We start from the raw sequence: 20,686 nt of genomic DNA on the forward strand, positions 1-20,686 counted from the left end.
GGTGAAACACAGGGGGCTGCAACATATTGCCATTGTTGTTTGACTTGTCTATCAAAGAAAAAAGAAATGGATCAAAACAAAATAAAAGTGAGAATGGAAATGTATCAGAAGCAGATAGGAATAAGCAAGGAACATATTCTTTAATAAATAAAAAAAAAAACTGACATGTGAGGCAGATGTTCCTACAATTTTATGTTCAAAGCACAGCAGTCTGTGAAAGCAAAATATTTATGACATTGAAAAAAGAAAATCAGTGAGTGAAAAGTGTGTGTAGGTGAATTGTGGTGAAAGACTGGATATTGGAACTTCTGTTAGGCTGCCCAGTATTAGTTAACTTGGTAGTAAAGGAGCAAGTTTGCAAGGGCAGATAACTGTTTGACTACGTAAAATAGAGTGGGAGTATGGAAAAGCTAGTCCAAGATAGGATGAAAAAGGTAACAGCAACTTAAAAAATGAATTGATAAGTTACCATGAACCCCATTCCAATCTAGTGAATGCAGTGGTTGACAATATCTTGTGACATTCGCCTATAAGGCTCAAAGAATAATTGCTAAATAAAAATACAAAATGTTGACAAGACTGTATCTAAGCTGTCACTCTCTTTTGAAACAAGGGTGTTTAAACCAACAAACACGCAGGAAAGCAGGGACAACTCGCACACTAGAGAAGGATGGGCAGTATCATTGAAGGAGTGAGCATAAACTGTGTGGAATATGTGTGGTGCAAGTAATGAGAAGAGGAAAAATGTTGATCTGGAAACAAGGGAATAAAAATTTGCCACGTGAAGACACAACATGGTACTGTGCTGATGAGTGTGTACAAGTGGTGATATACAATATACATTGATAAAGGAACTCTGCATTGGGGCCAGAAGACCACGCAATGCTCTTCGAGAGATGTCCTCTACTATATATCTATGGAGAGTTAGGGGATCAGTATACAACTCTCCAGGCTGTTATCAACTTCCAGAAGTTGAAGACACTACTTCTCACTTGAGTAGCTCCTCAGCTGGAACTACAAGCAGAGTGTACCCTATTCCAGTCTGTCCACCGAGCAGAATTTCCCGGCTCTACAAGGAATTGAACCTGATCCCTTTCTATGGCACGCCTGTGGCATACTGACTGCATAGCTGTGGCAAGAGTCATAATATATACTTGTGAACAATTGAGTTATAACTATTCTGTTTATTGGGGAGAGAGTATGTATATTGCCACCGTGAATGAAATAGTTTAGTGTATCGTAACTGGAATGTATTCAGACCTCGTACTTGTGTGAGAGCGCAGTGTCTTAGACACTTGTACTGTTTGTCTTAGCATGAACTAACCGGTGAGCCTTACTTTCTAGTATTTTTAATTATATATCATTACTGGTGCCTCTGGCACTTTTGTGTTGCAATAGCTTGCAATAGCAAACATTGAGTCAACCATGGTTTTTGGATTAGAAGTAGAGGTCAGCTGGGTTGACATTGGGAATAGAGTGATGGGAAGTGGACAATAAGCAGTTATATTGAAGGATGCATTATTTGATATGTTAAGGTTAATTACAAAATGTGGAGTGGAGAATTTTTCACGTTGAGCAGAAGTAAGTTTACAGGACCAGATGTCAAATTACACATGATCAGCATGAACACTGGCACACAGAATAATTTATAGGTAGCCTTGCTGTATATAAAAAATCAGATTTGTGCTGAACTGTCATGAACAAACTGTCACTTCTCTGGAATAAATAGACTCTGATTTGTTAATTACATCTGTGTAAATGAAAAATATATTAAAAGGTAGAGTGCTGCTTACTGTAGAGGAGACATGTTACATTGTAGACAGGCACAATTAAAAAGGCACTTACACAAAGGTTTCGGCCACAGCCTTTATCAGCAAAAGAGATACAGAGAAACACACACATTTATACACACAGGCAAGCACATGTCACACACATATGACTGCCAACTCCAGCAGCTTGCCTCTAGCTGCTGGACTTGGCAGTTTTTTTTTTCTCTGTGTGTGTGTGCGTGCGTGCGTGCATGCACACGCGGTGTGCTTGCTTGTGTGTTGTGCCTGTGTGCAACTTTGTTTTCTTTACGGTAAATACTGATCTATCTTTCCCTGCACTGTTGATATTCCTACCTGGAATTTCCATTGTTTAATCAGTGTAAATAAGAAGGACACAGTTACATATATTCTGTCACTTGAAGACTAATACATGAAGTCAGTGGACATTATTTTTTATTGCAGAGGATCTTTGTCACCACTAATTATTAATTTTGTGTTCCAGTTAATTAGACATGGTTTCATCCTTTCCTGGATGTGCCCTTTTTGTTAAATCTTCCTTCAAAAGATCTGATTTACTTCAAGTTAATAAACCTGAGTATTCAGAAAAAGGAGGTGCAGCTTACAGCTGCAGTGTGACAGTTGATCACAGGGTGATTTTATCACTGCCATATCGTGGGTACCCATGGCTCGAGACACTTATTCTATGAGGGTGTGTAGTCATTGGGCTTTCTTGTACCACAGTGTCAAAGGTGTAATGTGAGCAGATTTATTCAAGGAAAATACTACCACAATCAGCAGAGTGAACTGCTATGGGCAACAGGATATCATTGACAGGGGTTACCACTGACTAGCATGGCTTTAGCAGTGAACAGGTGGGCCACAATGTAGCAAATGACTCACCAACTCAGTGACAGTCAATAAACAGTAACCATTCATGCCACTGGGAACTGTCACCTCTTTGTGGGATACAAAGATGCAATCTGCACACTGCTCGTCGCAGTTACAAAGATTAGCATTGGTTCAGAACAGCACCAGGGGATGCTCGAAGCATGCAGGAAGGTCGTCTGTCTGATGATTTGCGGTACATATTGCCAAGGTGGCAGGGTGAAAAATAAGGAGTGATCAAAAAACTTCCATTTGAAGGCTGCATAGTTCAGATCAGTATGCCACACACACACACACACACACACACACACACACACACACACACACACACACAGACACACACACACACATACACACATATCCATCCGCACATATACCCTGCTTGTGTCTGTATATGTGCGGATGGATATGTGTGTGTGTGTGTGTGTGTGTGTGTGTGTGTGTGTGTGTGTGTGCGCGCGAGTGTATACCTGTCCTTCCCACCCCCCCCCCCCCCCCACCCCCCCCTAAGGTAAGTCTTTCCACCCCCAGGATTGGAATGACTCCTTAACCTCTCTCTTAAAACCCACATCCTTTCGTCTTTCCCTCTCCTTCCCTCTTTCCTGATGAAGCAACTGTGGGTTGCGAAAGCTTGAATTTTGTGTGTGTGTTTGTTTGTGTGTCTATCAACATACCAATGCTTTCGTTTGGTATGTTACATCATCTTTGTTTTTAGATATGTTTTTCCCATTTGGAATGTTTCCCTGTATTATATTATATATCAGTGCTTTCCTCTCCCACAACTATCCTGCAGACCTTGTCCACAAACAGATCTCCCAAGCAATACATTCCTCCCCACCCAACAACAATGTTACTACCCCCAGACCACACAGAAGCATTCCCCTTGTCACCCAATATTATCCTGGCCCAAATACATCAACTAATTACTCCGCCACGGATATGAATTTCTCAAGTCAAGCCCTGAAATGAGATCATCCCTTGACAATATTCTCCCCACACCACCCAGAGTTGCCTTTTGCCGACCCCCTAACCTCCGTAACATCCTTGTCAAACCCTACAATATTCCCAGACCACCTTCTCTACCCAGCGGTTCCTACCCCTGTAACCGACCCCGATGCAAAACCTGCCCCATGCATCCCCCCACAACCAACTACTCCAGCCCCGCTACTGGTAAAACATACACAACTCAAGGCAGGGCCACATGTGAGACAACACGTCATTTATCAGCTGACATGCCTGCACTGCACAGCCTTTTACATTGGTATGACGACAACTAAACTGGCTGAGCGCATGAATGGGCACAGACGAACTGTCCGCCTAGGAGATGTCCAATACCCAGTAGCGGAGCATATCCTCCAGCATAATTCTAGGGACCTAGGAACCTGCTACACCATATGTGCCATTTGGCTTCTCCCACCCAACACCAGTACCTCGGAACTGCGGAGATGGGAACTTGCACTCCAACACATCCTTTCATCCCGCCATCCCCCTAGACTGAACCTATGTTAACCAACCTCACTCCCATTTACTCTTTAGTCTTCTCCTCTTTCCCTTTCCTCTTTAGCCATTCATGCATCTTTTCATCCAACATAGTTGCGTTTATCTTTATACTATGTACCTCTTTACTTCTGTATTCATCCTCCTTGGTTTGAAGCTGGCACAGTAATTACAGTAGAATATCTTTGGCTTCCCTCTGACATCCATGCCTCCATCTTTGCTACCCTCCCTGTTTACCTTTCACCTGTTGCTTCATAACCTGGATTGTGAATAACTGAATCCACTTTCCCTTCTTCCCCTTTTTTCCCCTCTCTCCTCCCTGATGAAGGAACGAAGTTCCGAAAGCTAGGATACGTCAATTTTCTGTTCTGTTTTGTGTATCTATCGGCTGTACTGAGCTGGCCAGGCCCTCTATCTCTTTGTTAGCATTTGTTTCATATACATAACACACACACACACACACACACACACACACACACACACACACACACACACACACACACACACAGACAGGGTGATGCGTATTATCATTTAAAAACCTCCAAAGCACTGTATATGACCCTGAGACAAGTAATTTAATACAAGACACATGGAATCACAAATGTTGGATACGATACAAATGTTGGGAAATGTGTCAAAAGCGAATGACAAATGTCACCAGATGATGTACCTTGCCATGCTTGCAGTGGTTGAGCCTCTCGGCCTGTCACACTTGATCATCCCAACCCAAGTCAAGTATTCATATCATTATGGCTACGGACACACATGTGCGACTTTAGTGATGGCATTCGGGATTTGAGTCTTGCATCTGGCAGGCAGTATTCTTTCATTGTGTTAAACAATTATGTATTTATATTAAAGTTTATTATTTTATTTACCGGCCTTGCAGTTTCCTTGATTTCTTGCAAAGTACAGTACAATGAAAACCTACCATATTGCATAACAAGTAGATGAGTATAAGCTTCAGAATAGCATCATTGCCATAAAATGACCTATGTTTTCTTTACTAACTAATGTCTGTAAACAAAAAGAGAAGGGACAGAAGCAAAAAACACAAAATCAGAACTGCTTTTGCTTGATTACAGCAGGGACAATAATTTTGTAACATCTACATTTACAACAGATCATATTTACAAAATGTTTTCGAAATTTGCTCTGTTTGCTCAAATGAAAGTATTGCACTGCTCAATCATTCCTTTACACTCAGCCCCAACTGCTGCACATGCTGTGGGGTATGTCATCTGGTTACGTCATATGTTCAGTGTTTCTCACCAATTTTTGGGGTATTTTGAAATGTACAAAAAGGCAAATGCAGAAAGTTATCACATTTTGCTGCACATTACCTGCGTCACAGAAAAATAATGTATACAAATCTTCTCAGATTTGCCACTGAATAACTTTGTGCAAGCCTCACAATATTTCACCAACACAACTGTTCGTCATCTTCAGGTAGTGGTGGGTCCTGTCATCACTACTGCAAGATGTGACTGGTGATATTCGCACAGCAGAATTGAAATTTGTCAGGCTAGAAGCAGGAGTACGAATGTGTGGACAGGCACTCCCAGTTGGATGGAAATGCCATTCATAGTAGCCTTCTGCTTATGTGTTGTGGGCAGTGACTGCACTTCTGGGCACTCGTGTGGTTAAAAGCTGAATTAACTCTCTGCAAGGTGCTGCATCAGGTCATACATCGGAGGATCTGGTTTCTACTGTGTTAATTTCATAGCAGTCAGTGCTGGATTCTGGGCAGTGCTTAGTCAAAATTCCATATTCCTGTTGGTAAGATTGCCCACCGTATGGATACATGCCTCATTCTTAAAAACACAATCCTAGAGTGATGATGCTGAGGATAAAATTTCAGTCCTCTTGGGAAACGTGTGGTGCCCTGTATTCTGGCAGTGCTCTGCTACCACTAATTTACTGGGTGGCACTTTTGTCAGCGCTGTTGAACACAGTGTTCTTGCACAATGTGAGGTGTCTGCCCTATATAAGATTTGCCATAATGGCATCAGATCTTATATATGATCTGTGTTTTCTAAGGTCAAGATTGTCTTTAACTGAACACAAACAATTCCTTAGTTTTTCTGGTAGTCGAAAAACACACTTGATTCTGTTTCTCTTAGCGATTCTTTCTATTTTTGAAAACATGCCACTGAAATATGGCAAGAAAGCCATTTGCAGTGCTTGTCTAAGTATCTTCATTTACACCCCTACACTGAACTTGCTTTGCTCAGAACACATTGCAAATCTGTTTACAAGAATAACATTCTGCTGGAACACTGTTCTTAGGTGTTACAGTTCACCAGGCAGACTGTCGGTATCTGAGATCACGTGTGCTCTATGTGCCAGGGAGTGTAAGACACTACCACATTGTGCAGGGTGATGGCAACTTTTGGACCGCAAATATAACTCTGCATGTATCAGTTTGCAGTAGAGACTATGCCCCAGTGTTCTGTCAGCTTTTCTTCTAACCGTGACATCCAGGAATGGTAAGCTGCTATCTTATTGTACTTCCACAGTGAACTGAATATTCAGATGGAGCGAGTGCAAATGCTGCAGGAACATAGATAGTGTCTGTATTATGTGGGCCACACCACAAATGTCTCTTCAGCATTCTGCCAGAAGGAGGAATGTTGGATATTTACTAAGGGAAATAGAGGATCTCCCATGGGAGCACTGTCCACTTGATCAAAGTAGTTGGTGTTACATAAGAAATAGGATGAGGTATGCACATGTTTAAACAGCACCACAATTTCTTTCTCAAACTTGCTGCTAATAACCTCTAATGAGGGCTGCAGGGGCACTTTTGTAAGTAATGATATAACATTTGAGCTAACTAAAAGATCTGAAAGTTCTAGTTTAAGCATCTTCAGGTATTCTATGAAATCCTCTGAATTCTAAATATGATGGTCATAGTCATCCACATGATAAATTTCAAAGCTGTCACGTGGAAATTGCCAGTTGCATCTTGCAGCAGTGATAGTGGAAATCACCACCACCTGAAGATGTCAAAACGTTGTGTCACTGAAATATTGAGGGAGGGACTTGCATAATGTTATCTGGTGGGGAACCCAAAGTGTTTTTGCAACAGATCTATCAGGCAAGCCTGAAAATTCACATATACTCCAAGCAGTAAGTACCTGTTGTAAAATGGTCACATTAGTGAGCTTGGCAATTAATTAACAGTTTATCAATAAATTTGGCGTCATTTTGCAAGAAATTGTGCTATGTTCCACTACTCCCTCTTCAACAAAACTAATGTCAGTTTCTGCTCCACCTCTTCAGCCCGAGATCCTATGTATACTCTTGAGCATTTGTGTAAGATACCTGTTTATTTATAAAAATAAAAGTAACTTCTATCATGACTTTCCCATTCTTGTCCAGTGGGTTTGTTATCCTGCTGTTGCCTACTGCAAACTACAGGATTACTGTTGAAGATTTCTGCAAAGTTTTTCTTCCTTTTTAGTGCACCAACATTTCACTGTGTGGTAATTGCCTGGTACTGTTTAACGGGTGTTTTAACTGTTGTTTCAGAGATGCAATACGAAGCAAATGCAGTGAGGATGACTTGCTTGCCATGATTGGGGCAGGAGTGAGTAGAAAGAAGAAACAGCATGCAGGTAAGATACATTACAGCAAATGTAACTCTATAGATAGAAAGAAAATTTCTGCTTAACAAGTCATAGCAAACATAAGAGCAAAATAGAACGAAAAACAACAGTGATAGAACCTGTGTTTTTGTGTAAAATTGGATTTAATTTTTTATTTAGTATTCATTCTGATTAATGCTCATTGGTCAACAGTACATTTCAGCCCTAGAATTTGGTTCTGCAAGGTCCACCAGATAACCATATATGGCTGTTGTAACTCCTTTATTGGACTTCAGAAGTTTTCCAGCAACAAATCTTTTTTTCTTTCTTTCTTTCTTTCTTTCTTTTTTTTTCTTTTTTTAAAAAAAAGCTAAAATGCAGAAAACATCATAAAGGAAACACTCACAGAAAAGCATCAGTGTACTTGAAACAATGGAAACTCCAGTAGGAATATAAACAATGTTGGAAAAGACAGATTACTACTTACTGATGAAGGCTGTGGCTGAAAGCTTTATGTAAGTGTCTTTTAATTCTGCCCATCTGCAGCCTAAGGTATCTTCTTTATGGTAAGTAACAGTCTGTCTTTTCCTTCATTATTCATTGGTGTTCTTTGTTTTTATTGCTGTTTAGCAAGCATTGTGTGGTATATAAGGGATGCGAATAGCGTCAGATGTTGAATCATCACTCTGGAGGATATGAAGGTGCTGCATATTGGTGTAGACAGCATTTTCTGATGAGAGTTTGAAAGAAACCTCATTGTGGATGTCCATTTGGTCGCCTGGTTAAACCTTGCAACATTTGTATTTTTTGAGTATTTGGATATGACAGTGGCCTGATGTTGGAAAGTAAGGGCATACTCATCATCAATGTTCCAGTTCACTACATCAGACCACTACAAGGGCGCATCACTGTGTAGTGTACTGAGTACATTGTAACCTGTTCACGTCTGTGACTGCCATCTGAGAACAAGTACAGTAAACTCTCGTGCAGCTACACTTTTGGCTAGCTAGATTGACACTTGACAAGTTTCAAGTTGCGTGCACCTGGAGCCAAGCCTTTGCTGGTGTTTTTTGGCAATCTACTGCTAATCAGTGCACTGGTGCGTGTCAAAAGTCCAAGTATTGTCAATTCGTGCGTGTGTTGGTTGAAGCTCTATTGTGTTTCTTATTCGTATTGCGTGGTTTCATGCCACTGCCATCTATTGGAAGTCCTTGTAAGTACAGTACATACAGTATTGTTCTATGCAGCGCAACATAGCCCTGTCGAAACTGACAATTAGAGCGCGCCGCCTAACACTTTCCACTTGTTGTCGGTACATCAAAGCTGAGTGTTTAACAGTGAACGTACAACACCCTGTTGTGTTGCCACGTGGGCTTGGGTAGAACAGAGGAAATGGCATAGATGTATCCAATGCCTTCATTTGATGGCTGCCACAGCCTGGTTTCAAAAGTCAAAAGTTTGTCTAGTGCATCTCGAGTGTTGTCAAGTTGTGCATCTGTGTGTTTCTGATTTGAGGTTTTGTGCTCCCACTATGTGCCTTAAAGTGTCCAGAGATAAAAGGGGCCAAAAACCATAAAGGACTCAGTCGAGTGTCTGTAAAAAGAACACTGAACGTGACTACGGGCACGAAACATAAAACGAATGTGATCTTGTTGGAAAAAGAGCTTCACACTTTGCAGAGAATTGATGCTGGTGAGCCACCCACAAAAGTTGCTGCAGAGTAGGAGTACAATTACTGATCGGGAGACAAATTGATCAGGAATTGAAAATTTTTGTTCCATCCAAGCATTGGGCAGTGCAGTGAAATCTTGAAAAACAGTGAGAAAAGGTGCACATCCTCAGTTAGAAGAGGCATTATTTTTGTGGCACGAATAAATAAGAGCCAAAGGTGTGTCAGTTTCAGGTCCTCTACTTTGTCAAAATGAGCTGATGAGCTGATTGAAGGAAAGAAGCAAGAATTCCTCGGAAATAATGGCCGGCAGGATCGTTTCAAGAAGCGGCATGGCATTCATGAAATTGCCATCAGTGCCAAATCATTATCTGGGGATGAAGCTGCTATGCTGATTTTAAGAAGAAACTGCACGCAATCATTGACAAAGGATGTTATACTGGCAATCAACTTTACAAATGTGATGAAACTGGGTTGAATTACAAAATGCTGCCAACGAAAACCCTTGCCTCTAAAGAAGAAGAAATGGCTTCTGGATACAAAAATATCAAAGAAAGATTTACTGTCCTCGCTTGCAGTAATGCCACTGGCAATCATAAACTGTGTCTTACTTTAATTTGCAAATCCAAAACACCAAGAGCATTTAGACACCAACCAACCAGCTTTGCCACTGAGGTACACAAATCAGTCTTAAGGCACGTATGAACAGTGCCATCATCAGAGAGTAGTTCCAGGCAGAGTTTGTTCCAGCTGTAGTAAATTACATGGCAGGAAATGGACTTCCTTGAAAAGCGCTACTTCTTGTGGACAATGCTCCTTATCACCCAGGTGATCTGCAAGATGGGGATATCAAAGTTGTATTTCTCCCACAAAATGTCACATCTCTATGTCAACCGATGGACCAAGGTATTCTTGAGGCGATGGAAAAACATTACAGATGCAAGATGCTGGAATACTTAGTAGGTGTGATTGATGCTGCAGATGATTTTGTGGAAGTTCTTAAAAAATCGATGTTTTAAGTTCCATTCATTGATTGCTGAAGCTTGGAGTCTAATTCCTCCACTTCCTCTTGTTAGGTCTTGGAAAAAACTCTTAGATCGTAAGGCAACCTAAGTGGTGGGAAGGAGGAGGCAACACCGAAACTCAAGCTGACATAATTTTGGTGAATTTACTGGAGAAGCTGGTTGTAAAGACACACACTTCGAAGACATTGAAGAGTGGATGGAAAATGGCATTTTTTCATGTGCTTGAGGATGAAATCGTCCAAATTGTGACCGATCATAAAGTGTCAGAAGACTATGTTTCTGATGATGAATCAGAGAAAAATATTCCTCACACATTCTGTTACGAAGTGATCCAAACTGCCCTGGAGTACATCAGCCAATAGGAGGAGACGATTTATCCTGAAATAGTTTGATTTCAACGTTGGAGATGTATTGTTGCAGAAATAGTTTCTCAAGCAAAAAAACAAAAACAAAAAAAGACATTTGTGACTTCGTTACCAAAAAATAAACTCTAATGAAGCATCCTAGAACTTCTATGTCCATAACTTAAAAAGTTTTTTTTTTTTTTACTTTTCTTGAAAGTTCCTCTAGACAGACTTTTCGTTCCTTTGAGTAATCTCTAGATATGTTTCATAATTTTGTTCAGTAGTTTATTTTTTATTCAAAAGAGTAGGTAATAAAATTAAAACTCCTGTTTTTCCTACTGCCAAATAAGGGAGATTTTTTCTGTAAGAATGCAAAATAAATGAGCTTTGTTATACAGCATTTAAAAACTTTGAGTTTTCAATCATAGTTTGGTGCCTTTTTAACATGTCAACACAATTTTTTCAGTAAAAAAGTGCAGGGTTATTTGCAACCGTATCAGTAACGTTTTACATACCCTACGCACGTTTTACGATTGTATTTCGCAATATTGATGCAATTTGGAGTGTTCACATGTGAAAAAAGGGGGACTTTGATTTATCTGAAATTTTCGTTATTGGAACCGGCCACCGTCCCGATCATTTCGGATAAACAGGAGTTCACTGTAATAGACTCCTTGCAACATGCTGTGTCATACAGCTAGGAGCAGCCAGACTATGGAATTGCCGTCCTGCGCATAGGCTGCCATTAAAACCCAAGCAAATGACTGCATGTGAAGTGGTGCCATGATCGAGAAGTACGGACTGCTAATGAATGGCGTCACATTATGTATACTAATGAGTCCCGGTCCTGCACTGCTCCAAATGACTATCGTGGAGAAGTTTGACAGTGACCCGGGGAGATGGGGAGAGGTCCCATTCTTCCACATTTGGGGGGGGGGGGGGGGGTCACAAAGCAGTCCCATGGTGTGGGGAGCCATTGGGTATGACTTCAGGTCACGGCTTGTAATGGCCGAGGGAACTCTGATGGTACAGCAGTGTGTAATAGTATTGTGGGGCTATTTTTCAACAGGCCAGTGCTTGTCCACATGTAGTATGTGTCTCTTTAAATTGTCTGCGTGATGTTGATATACTCCTGTGGCCAGCAAAATCCCCATATCTGTCCCCGATAGAACATTATGGGACCAACATGGACGTCAACTCCATCCCACTGCCTGTATCCACGATTGCAATGTCCAGTTACAACAGTTGTGGATCACCTTTCTCAGGAGGGTATGCAGCAGCTTTACGACATCCTCCCGCACTGTCCAGACCAGACAGGGTGTATTGCTGTATTGATAAGTGGGCTCAAACTGATAAGTTCTGTGTAAATTTGACTCTGTTTTGTTATGACTGAAATAACATCACATACGCTCTAAATTCGCTATGTTTCAATTTGTTTTCTCCCCACCTTCTGAGTGTCTCACTTTTTTTCAAGCAGTGTAATTTAAGACAGACATAAGAATATGAAAATGGGATGGCATATCACATTGCTATTCAACTATGCCCCTAAGAAAATTGTAAGATAATGGAGAAGAGCAGGTGCACTATTACACTGACTAGAACGTAAACTTAAAGATAGAATTATATTGTGTAACCTATACTGATGACATAATACTAATTGACAAAAACATCACTGATGTGCTAAAGCAATTTGAAATATTAAGGGAGCAAGCTAGGAAAATTAGACTACTAATTTCAGCTGGAGAAAAAATTCTTGGCTGATACCAAAATGGCACTGGGTGAACTTATATAGGCAATGACATAGTATTCGGTGTTAAAGAGTTTAAATAGTTAGGTGAAAAAGACCACTGAACATCATAATGAAAAGAAGGCCATAGAATCCAGACTTCAGAAAATACAAACTGTCTCTCAGTTAACTAAAAGTATTTTTCCTGGAACTCTAAAATCTAACATTGTACAACAGTGATCAAATTAGAATTTCTTTATGCATGAGAGAGACTCTTTGTCCAACACAAGACATGAAAACAGCAAACTGAATTAGAAGAATGTAAAATTGTACTAAAAATCTTAGGTCCAAGAATAAAAGATGGAATACATACACAGAACCCAGTGTGAAATCTCCAGGCAAATTCCTAAAAACTCTTGTTACAATGTGTCTCCAAAGAATCCAACTTGTGGGACGTACAGAAAGAATGTATCCAAACAGGCAGCTCATTGGATTCCCACATACTTGAAAAATAAGATCCAACTGATGAAAACAAACAGGATGAGACCTTAAGAAATTGGAATCACCACATTTACAGTATTCTGATGTAGTGATGAGTCACACAGAGTGCAGTTTCACAGTAGCTTGATCGATGCTTGTACTTGTGTATGTAGTATATGCAAGTGTGTACAGCGTCTCTTCTGGTGTACACACAATATGCTAATTTAGTGGCCGAGCAGTAAACCGGATCCCTACTCGGTTCCAGTGTGCTGTGCTAATTATTCTTCTTCACTTGACATTTATGCTTGGAGCTGCAAGAGAGGCCATTTTCCAGATAATGCCACAAAAACAACAAATTCTTAGATATCAGTTTAACTTACACTCTTCAACATCATAGACAACATTTCACATTAATATGTTGCAGAACACTAGATTAGTGTTAAAATTGCCAGAGTAAACATTGTTCTCCATGTGACAGATTGTCACCCGACGTCCAAAATCGATAAATTTTATATCTCTGCACAGACAAGCAGCTGGTTGCTCATTGTCATCTGTGGTGCTAATCAATGGGTTGAGCTCGTTGCTGGCACAGCGCCACCACAGAGTAAGTGGCCCCTCATCCCAGCAGGTGGCGATGTTTTAACACCCGTATAGCTCCCCAGACTTACCGCGTCTGTGGATAACTCCGTCTCTGCACAGAACTTCACACATTTCCCACACAGTGGGCCCTCGTGTCTTTTACACACAATAAATCTTCAAACTTATTTCATTGGCTAAGTTAAATTTCGAGTGTGAGATGCTATTTCGTAAAAAATAGCAAACGGTAGACATGGATGTTATTGTGACTCTTTCCTAAGGCAACATTTGTGTATTACACTTGTAGAAGTGCACTGCAACATAATACAGTAGACCGTAAGTTCAAACAATGGAAACTCCAGGTTGGAATATCAGCAGTGTAGGAAAAGAAGAAGAAGCTAATTACCATAAAGATGGCACGTTAAAATGCAGACAGGCACAGTTAAGACACTTACACATAAGCTTTTGGCCACAACCTTCATCAGAAAAAGAAATAGAAATACACACCATTCATTCACACAAGCAAGCACACCTCACACACACATGACCGCCAACTCCGACAGCTCAGACCAGAATGCTAGTCTGTAAGTTTGCTACACAATAAAATAATTATTCTGAGCTACAAGAAAAATGGATTCAAAGAACTAAACTGCTTGAAGAAAAAAAAGGGAAGCTCCCTGAAGCAACATAGTTTCACGAGTGTGCATACCAGTGGTAAATTATGAGAGTCGCAACTCTCTGAAATGGATACAAAGGCCACCAGATTGCATTAGCTTTGTTTGTGTCTCGGATTGTTACCATGAATGGTAGGAGCTATAAGAGATGTGAAGAGTGTAAGATGTTGAGTGATCCCTGTGAAGGGCACAGATGCTCTGTACTTCCGTGAGTCAGCATTATCAGCACGTAACAAAATTTGAAGGGGCCTAATTGTGTGTCTCCATTTGCCAGGCTGATTGAATTATGCAATATTCAGCTTTGTCAGACATTCAGATGTGGTAGTGGCCCCATGTTGGACTGCTTGGGAACGTAAGGGCAGCGTGCTTGTCAGCAAGCTTCCGGTTGACCGTGTCTGACGAGCCCATGGGAGATTTGCTGTAATGTACGCCGAGCACATTGTAACCCTTTCACACCTGCACCTGTCATGTGATCAGCAGTGAGTCACATTCTGCAAGACCCGCGATGACAGTTGTCAGTGAGTATGACAACGACATAGGGAGAGGGCGTGTGGGGCAGCATCGGATATGACTTCAGGTCACTCTGACAGCACAGCAGTATGTCATGGACATCCTACATCCTCATTTGCTACCTCCATGTCCAACGGAGTTACAAGAGACAGAGCAGTGAAAACATATCCAGTTGTTGACTCACAAAACGGTTTTGAGGTGTGACGCATGTAGTCTTAAGTGAATCATTCATACAAAAAGAAAAGAAGAAGAAGCTAAAGTCAGAATGTGAAAAAATTGGAGAATGGAATAGATATTTGAAGACTTCACACTTGAAACTCCCAGTTTTCCTATTGTGAAAGTGCCTTTGTGACCATATGCATTTCACTGACGATAAACTTTTTTTTTCCCCCTGGGTCTTGGCTCCATATTTTTTCATCCAGTTGAGTCAGAATACTTGCATAGTATTTGTGAGGTATTGTTTCAGTCTTGCAAGCTAATCTAAAATACAAATCCCTTTTGCATCCTAGAAAACAATGACCACTCTTTCTCTCCGATGAAGTCACCTTGGCTATTTTTGTGCAACTGCTGTTTCATTTCGGTCGTCTCTCATCCAAGGGAACAGATTGGTGCATAGAATCAGTTGTGTGTCAGATTGTCCCAAATTGTTTTTCACATTTGGTTGTAGTCAGGCTTCAACAGACATGCCACTCACTTTCTGGTACGGCCACAGCATCAACTGTTTTGCACATGTTTTTAATTACTGATCTTGCAATATCACACTGTGTTCTTTCTCAGCATTTTCATATTTGATTGTAATTCTAGGAAGTTGTTCATGAGTCATCTTACAGAGACATATGCCACATATGAATTCAGCCACCCATTCCTTAACTGTTGACTATGAAGGAACTCCCCCCATGAACCATGGACCTTGCCGTTGGTGGGGAGGCTTGTGTGCCTCAGCGATACAGATGGCCGTACCGTAGGTGCAACCACAACGGAGGGGTATCTGTTGAGAGGCCAGACAAACATGTTTTTCCTGAAGAGGGGCAGCAGCCTTTTCAGTAGTTGCAGGGGCAACAGCCTGGATGATTGACTGATCTGGCCTTGCAACATTAACCAAAATGGCCTTGCTGTGCTGGTACTGCGAACGGCTGAAAGCAAGGGGAAACTACAGCCGTAATTTTTCCCGAGTACATGCGGCTCTACAACTTGACTAGAAGAAGAGATCGGTTGGTAGGACATGTTTTGAGGCATCAAGGGATCACAAATTTAGCATTGGAGGGCAACGTGGAGGGTAAAAATCGTAGAGGGAGACCAAGAGATGAATACACTAAGCAGATTCAGAAGGATGTAGGTTGCAGTAGGTACTGGGAGATGAAGAAGCTTGCACAGGATAGAGTAGCATGGAGAGCTGCATCAAACCAGTCTCAGGACTGAAGACCACAACAACAACAACATGAAGGAACTGACTCCTAATAAGTAAGATGATGCCTGTAGAAAAGTACAACAAAACAGTAATCTCAAAAAGGACAGGATAGACAGTACATTCTGTAGGACATATTAAAAATGATTGGTAAAAGAGACTTGGTGTGTTAAATGCAGCTTTTGATTACATGATAATTGAATTGGATAGATAAACAATATACTCGCTAAGTGGTGGCAGAACACACACATAAAAGAAGATTATAATTAGGCGAGCTTTCAGAGCCAGTAGCTCATTCTTCAGGCAGAAGGGTTGAAGTGGAAGGAAGAGGGGTGAAGGATAGGTCTAGGAAAAAGGGTAGATTTTGAGAAAGTTACCCAGAACTGCAGATCAGGGGAGACTTTCCAGATGGGATGAGAAGGAAAGACTGCTTCCACATCTACATACATACTCCACTAGCCACCATATGGTGCATGGCAGAAGGTACCCTGTCTACAACAATAGTCTGAATAAAATTACTTGATAGTTGACATCAATCACTTGCTGCAACAATGTTACCACATTGGCTACCAGCTACCGTTTGCTTACAGGTGACAACAAACAAGCGGCTCACTTCACAAATTATGTTAAATGTTTAACACAGAGCAATTTTTCTAGTGGCTGGTGCAAGGTATGTCAGAAATGTTGGATACTCTGTCGACTATTGATTTAAAGTGACCAGTGACTGAACTGGGGCAGACGACCCGTTTTGTATCCCTGACTGTAAACTTGTGTCCTAACCCAGCCGAGAAAATTGTGGTCAACAGTCTGCAGCAGTAGTAATATCATGATCGCTTTGTTCATGGTGATTAAAGCTAACCCTTAAGGATAAACTCAAGACAACAAAAACTCAATTTCAGTGCTGAAAGCAAATTGAAATTTCTCCATGTCATTTGTTACCTGTAACTATCCTTACACTAGCTGCACATGCTGACATGTTAGAAACCAGTGAACAGCCCGTGTGGGCACTTGTTCGTGGATTATAGATGACTGAGGCCGATTCTAAATGAAGAAATAATGACAGGAAGGAAAATAAGACCAAATAGAACAGTCAAAAGAATGATGAAAAATGATGCAGCAAAGTATTAAAAATAAAAATAATACATTGAAACCAATTAATTGAATGAAAATAATAATCACACTCTTTTGGTTAGATTTAGAAATAAAAATTTTGCTACATTGATGAGATTCAAACCTATGACATGCTACACATTAGATTAATCTGCCAACCATTGTGCTATGCCACAGCACTGCATGAAGTATTTATATATGTGAATGTAGTGACCCTAGTTGCAACTATGCATTGCAACCTTAAAAATTTCAGTTTCACGCAGTGTAGTGAAAAGCTTATCTAATGTAAGATGATCTCTGTGAATATGATAACTATATCTATGATACTGAATTACACCTTGTGCTGAGTTATTCGGTAGTGTTTGGTTAGTGCTACGAATGAAATGTGTGTCTTTCATTAGCATTGTTAATGTGTGTTGTTTTTGGTGTAGTTATCGCGTGTCATGAAATACATAATAAAAGTGTCGTGCTCATAATTTGGGATACAAATACATCAAGAAAGAATGCTGAACCAGGAATTGGAAGTGACTGGCCAATTTTGGTGGAGTTTGGCAACAGCAGACAGTTCAAGTGTGACGCTGACTACTCTTAGTGGCGTTTGAAGTGCCAACTATCAAGTAATTTTAATTCGACTGTAGTCAGTTCCTTTCCCGTTCCATCTGCCAATCGAGTGAGGAAAAAGTGAATGTCTATATGCCTCTCTATGAGTCCTAATTTGTTGTCTCTTATCTTCGTGGTCCTTATGCATAATGTATGTTGGTGCAAGCAGAATTGTTCTGCAGTCAGCACAGTGTTCCTCAAAATCCCTCCAGGGATTCCCATTTGAGTTCCAGAAACATCTCCATAATACTTGTATGTTGTTGTTTCAACCTACTGTTAACAAATCTAGTATCCTGCCTCTGAATTACCTCAATGTCTGCTTTAATTCGACCCCTTGCGGATCCCAGACACTCAAACTGTACTCAAGAAGAGATCACACTAGCATCCTATATGTGATGTCCATCACAGCTGAGCCACACTGCAGTAAAATCCACCCAACAAACGAAAGATGATTATTCGCCTTCCCTACCATGACCCTCACAAGTTTGTTCCATTTCATATCACATTGCAACGTTATGTCCAGATATTGAAACAATGTGACTTCTTCATTCATGACACTACTAATGCTGGATTCTGGCATTATGGATTTGTTTTTCCAACTCATCTGCAGTAACTTATATTTTTCTACATTTAGGGTTAGCTGTCATTTATCGCACCAACTGGGAACTTTGTCCAAGTCATCTTTTATCCTCCTAAATCACTCAACGATGACACCTTCCATACACCACAACATCAACAGCAAACAACCACAGATTACTGTCCACTTTGTCCATCAGATCAGTTATGCACATAGAAAATATGAGTAATAGCGCTCCTATCACACATCCCTGGAACGATCCTAATGATACCCTAGTCACTGATGGACACTCACCGTCAGGATAATGTAGTGGGTTCTATTACTTCAGAAGTCTTTGAGCCACTCACATGTCTGGGAACCTATTCCATGTGCTTGTACCTTTCTTAAGAGTCTGCAGTGAGGCACTATGTCAAATGCTTCTCAGAAATCAAGAAATATGGAATCTGGGTTTGTGAATTTTGTGATGGCAAAGTTAGAGGAGCAATGCAATTGCGTTAAATTTTGCGTGAATCTCAAGAAAACCTTTACAGAGACACACCAAATGATGCAGGGAGCCTATAGCGATGAGTGCTTAAGCCATACTTGGTGTTACGTATTATTCACACGTTTTTAAAATGGCTTTACAAAAGTCAAAAATGATCCTTGTTCAGGACGCTCTTAGATGTCCCCTGATGACGCTTGTGTCAGGAACGTCAACGAAATTGTGTGTGCCAGTCGAAGATTCACTGTCCGAGAGATTGTAGAAGAATATAACATTTCAATTGGATCATGTTATGAAATGACACAGCATCTTGGAATGCATTGTGTTGCCGCCAAGTTCATTCCACGGCTCATGAGTCAAGACCAAAAAAACTTTTTGGATCTCACAAATGAGAATGAGATGTTCCTTGCGGGAATAGTATGACCCCTGCAGACTTCTTTTTATTTCCAAAGTTGAAAAGGATGAAGTTTTGCAATGGTAGATGAGATAAAAGAAAATTCGCAGACGGCAGTTTATGCAACCCAGCAGGAGGTGTGTCAAGACTGCTCCTGGAAGTGGAAATGATATTGGGAACAGTGTATCAATTGTGGAGGAGAGTATTTCGAAGGAGACAATCCATAGTAACTAAAAGATAAGCATAGAAAATTTTGTGGACTAAGTTCTGGAATTTTTTGAACAGACGTCGTATGACAAAAGGGCATGCTGAGTTGCCCATGAGCGATGCTTTGTACTGATTTGTGGACATAAACTTATTGGTCTCTATGAAACTGATTAGATTCAAACCCAGAATACGTTCATGAATTCTGCAGCAAACTGATGTTACGGGAATTGGTCTGTTATTTCGCGAGTCTGTTCTTTCGCCCTTTCCCTGTTGCTTCATAACCTGGGTTGTGAGTAACTGAATCCACTTTCCCTTCTTCCCTTTTTTCCCCTCTCTCCTCCCTGATGAAGGAACAAAGTTCCGAAAGCTAGGAATGTAAATTTTCAGTTCTGTTTTATGTGTATCTATCGGCTGTACTGAGCTGATGTAAGTACTGGCCAGCCCCTCTATCTCTTTGTTAGTATTTGTTTCACATCTCATATGAGATTTTCCATTAATCATTTATGTTTGTATAAGCATTTATTAAATTTAAAAACTTGGATTTCATATGTTAATACAAAAGATAATGTTTTGCATTGCAGGCATGAGGAACCTGTCAAAGATGAAGAATCGGCCAATGATTCTTGTTGGAGGATAACAATATGTATAACTTAAACTTGAGATTCTTGAAAAGAAAGCTAGTCAGTATTTCTTAACAGTACTGATTGACAAGCAAAGTCTTAGTGGACGTTTGTATAAAATTGTCACAGGTGTTTTTACGTAAATAACAGAAACCCTGTCTCTATGTTGACACATATAACCCTCTTACTAAAATTTAGTTTAGTTTGCAAATAAAATACACTATGGAAGGATAGTCCTGTTTATAGGAAAAGATAATCAATAGAGTTATCCTTCTTACAGGATTTACCGTGTGTTGCGTCTAATGGATAAGTAAATTGGACTATTCACTCCTTTTCCTAAGATCTTACCCAGTGGCTAGATAGAAACACAGTATGAATATATACTGAATATATACTGAAGCTAGGACAACTCATTTCCAAGTTCATTTAGTGGTTTAAAACATGTACTTAATGGTCACCAACCTATCCTGGCAATGAAATAGTGAAGTACTGGAGAAGCAGAAATTTGAATTTTGCCTACTTTCTTGCTACTGTTTAGTTTGGCTCT

At 40.4% G+C, this 20,686-nt stretch overlaps 1 pseudogene; it reads left to right on the forward strand.

The window, feature by feature from the left end:
* The window catches only part of LOC124722827, a 57,872-nt pseudogene extending 37,716 nt beyond the window's left edge, over positions 1-20,156 (forward strand).
* Positions 20,157-20,686: the final 530 nt, after the last annotated feature.

Source organism: Schistocerca piceifrons, chromosome X, assembly GCF_021461385.2.
Source record: "Schistocerca piceifrons isolate TAMUIC-IGC-003096 chromosome X, iqSchPice1.1, whole genome shotgun sequence".
Taxonomy (NCBI): Eukaryota; Metazoa; Arthropoda; class Insecta; order Orthoptera; family Acrididae; genus Schistocerca; species Schistocerca piceifrons.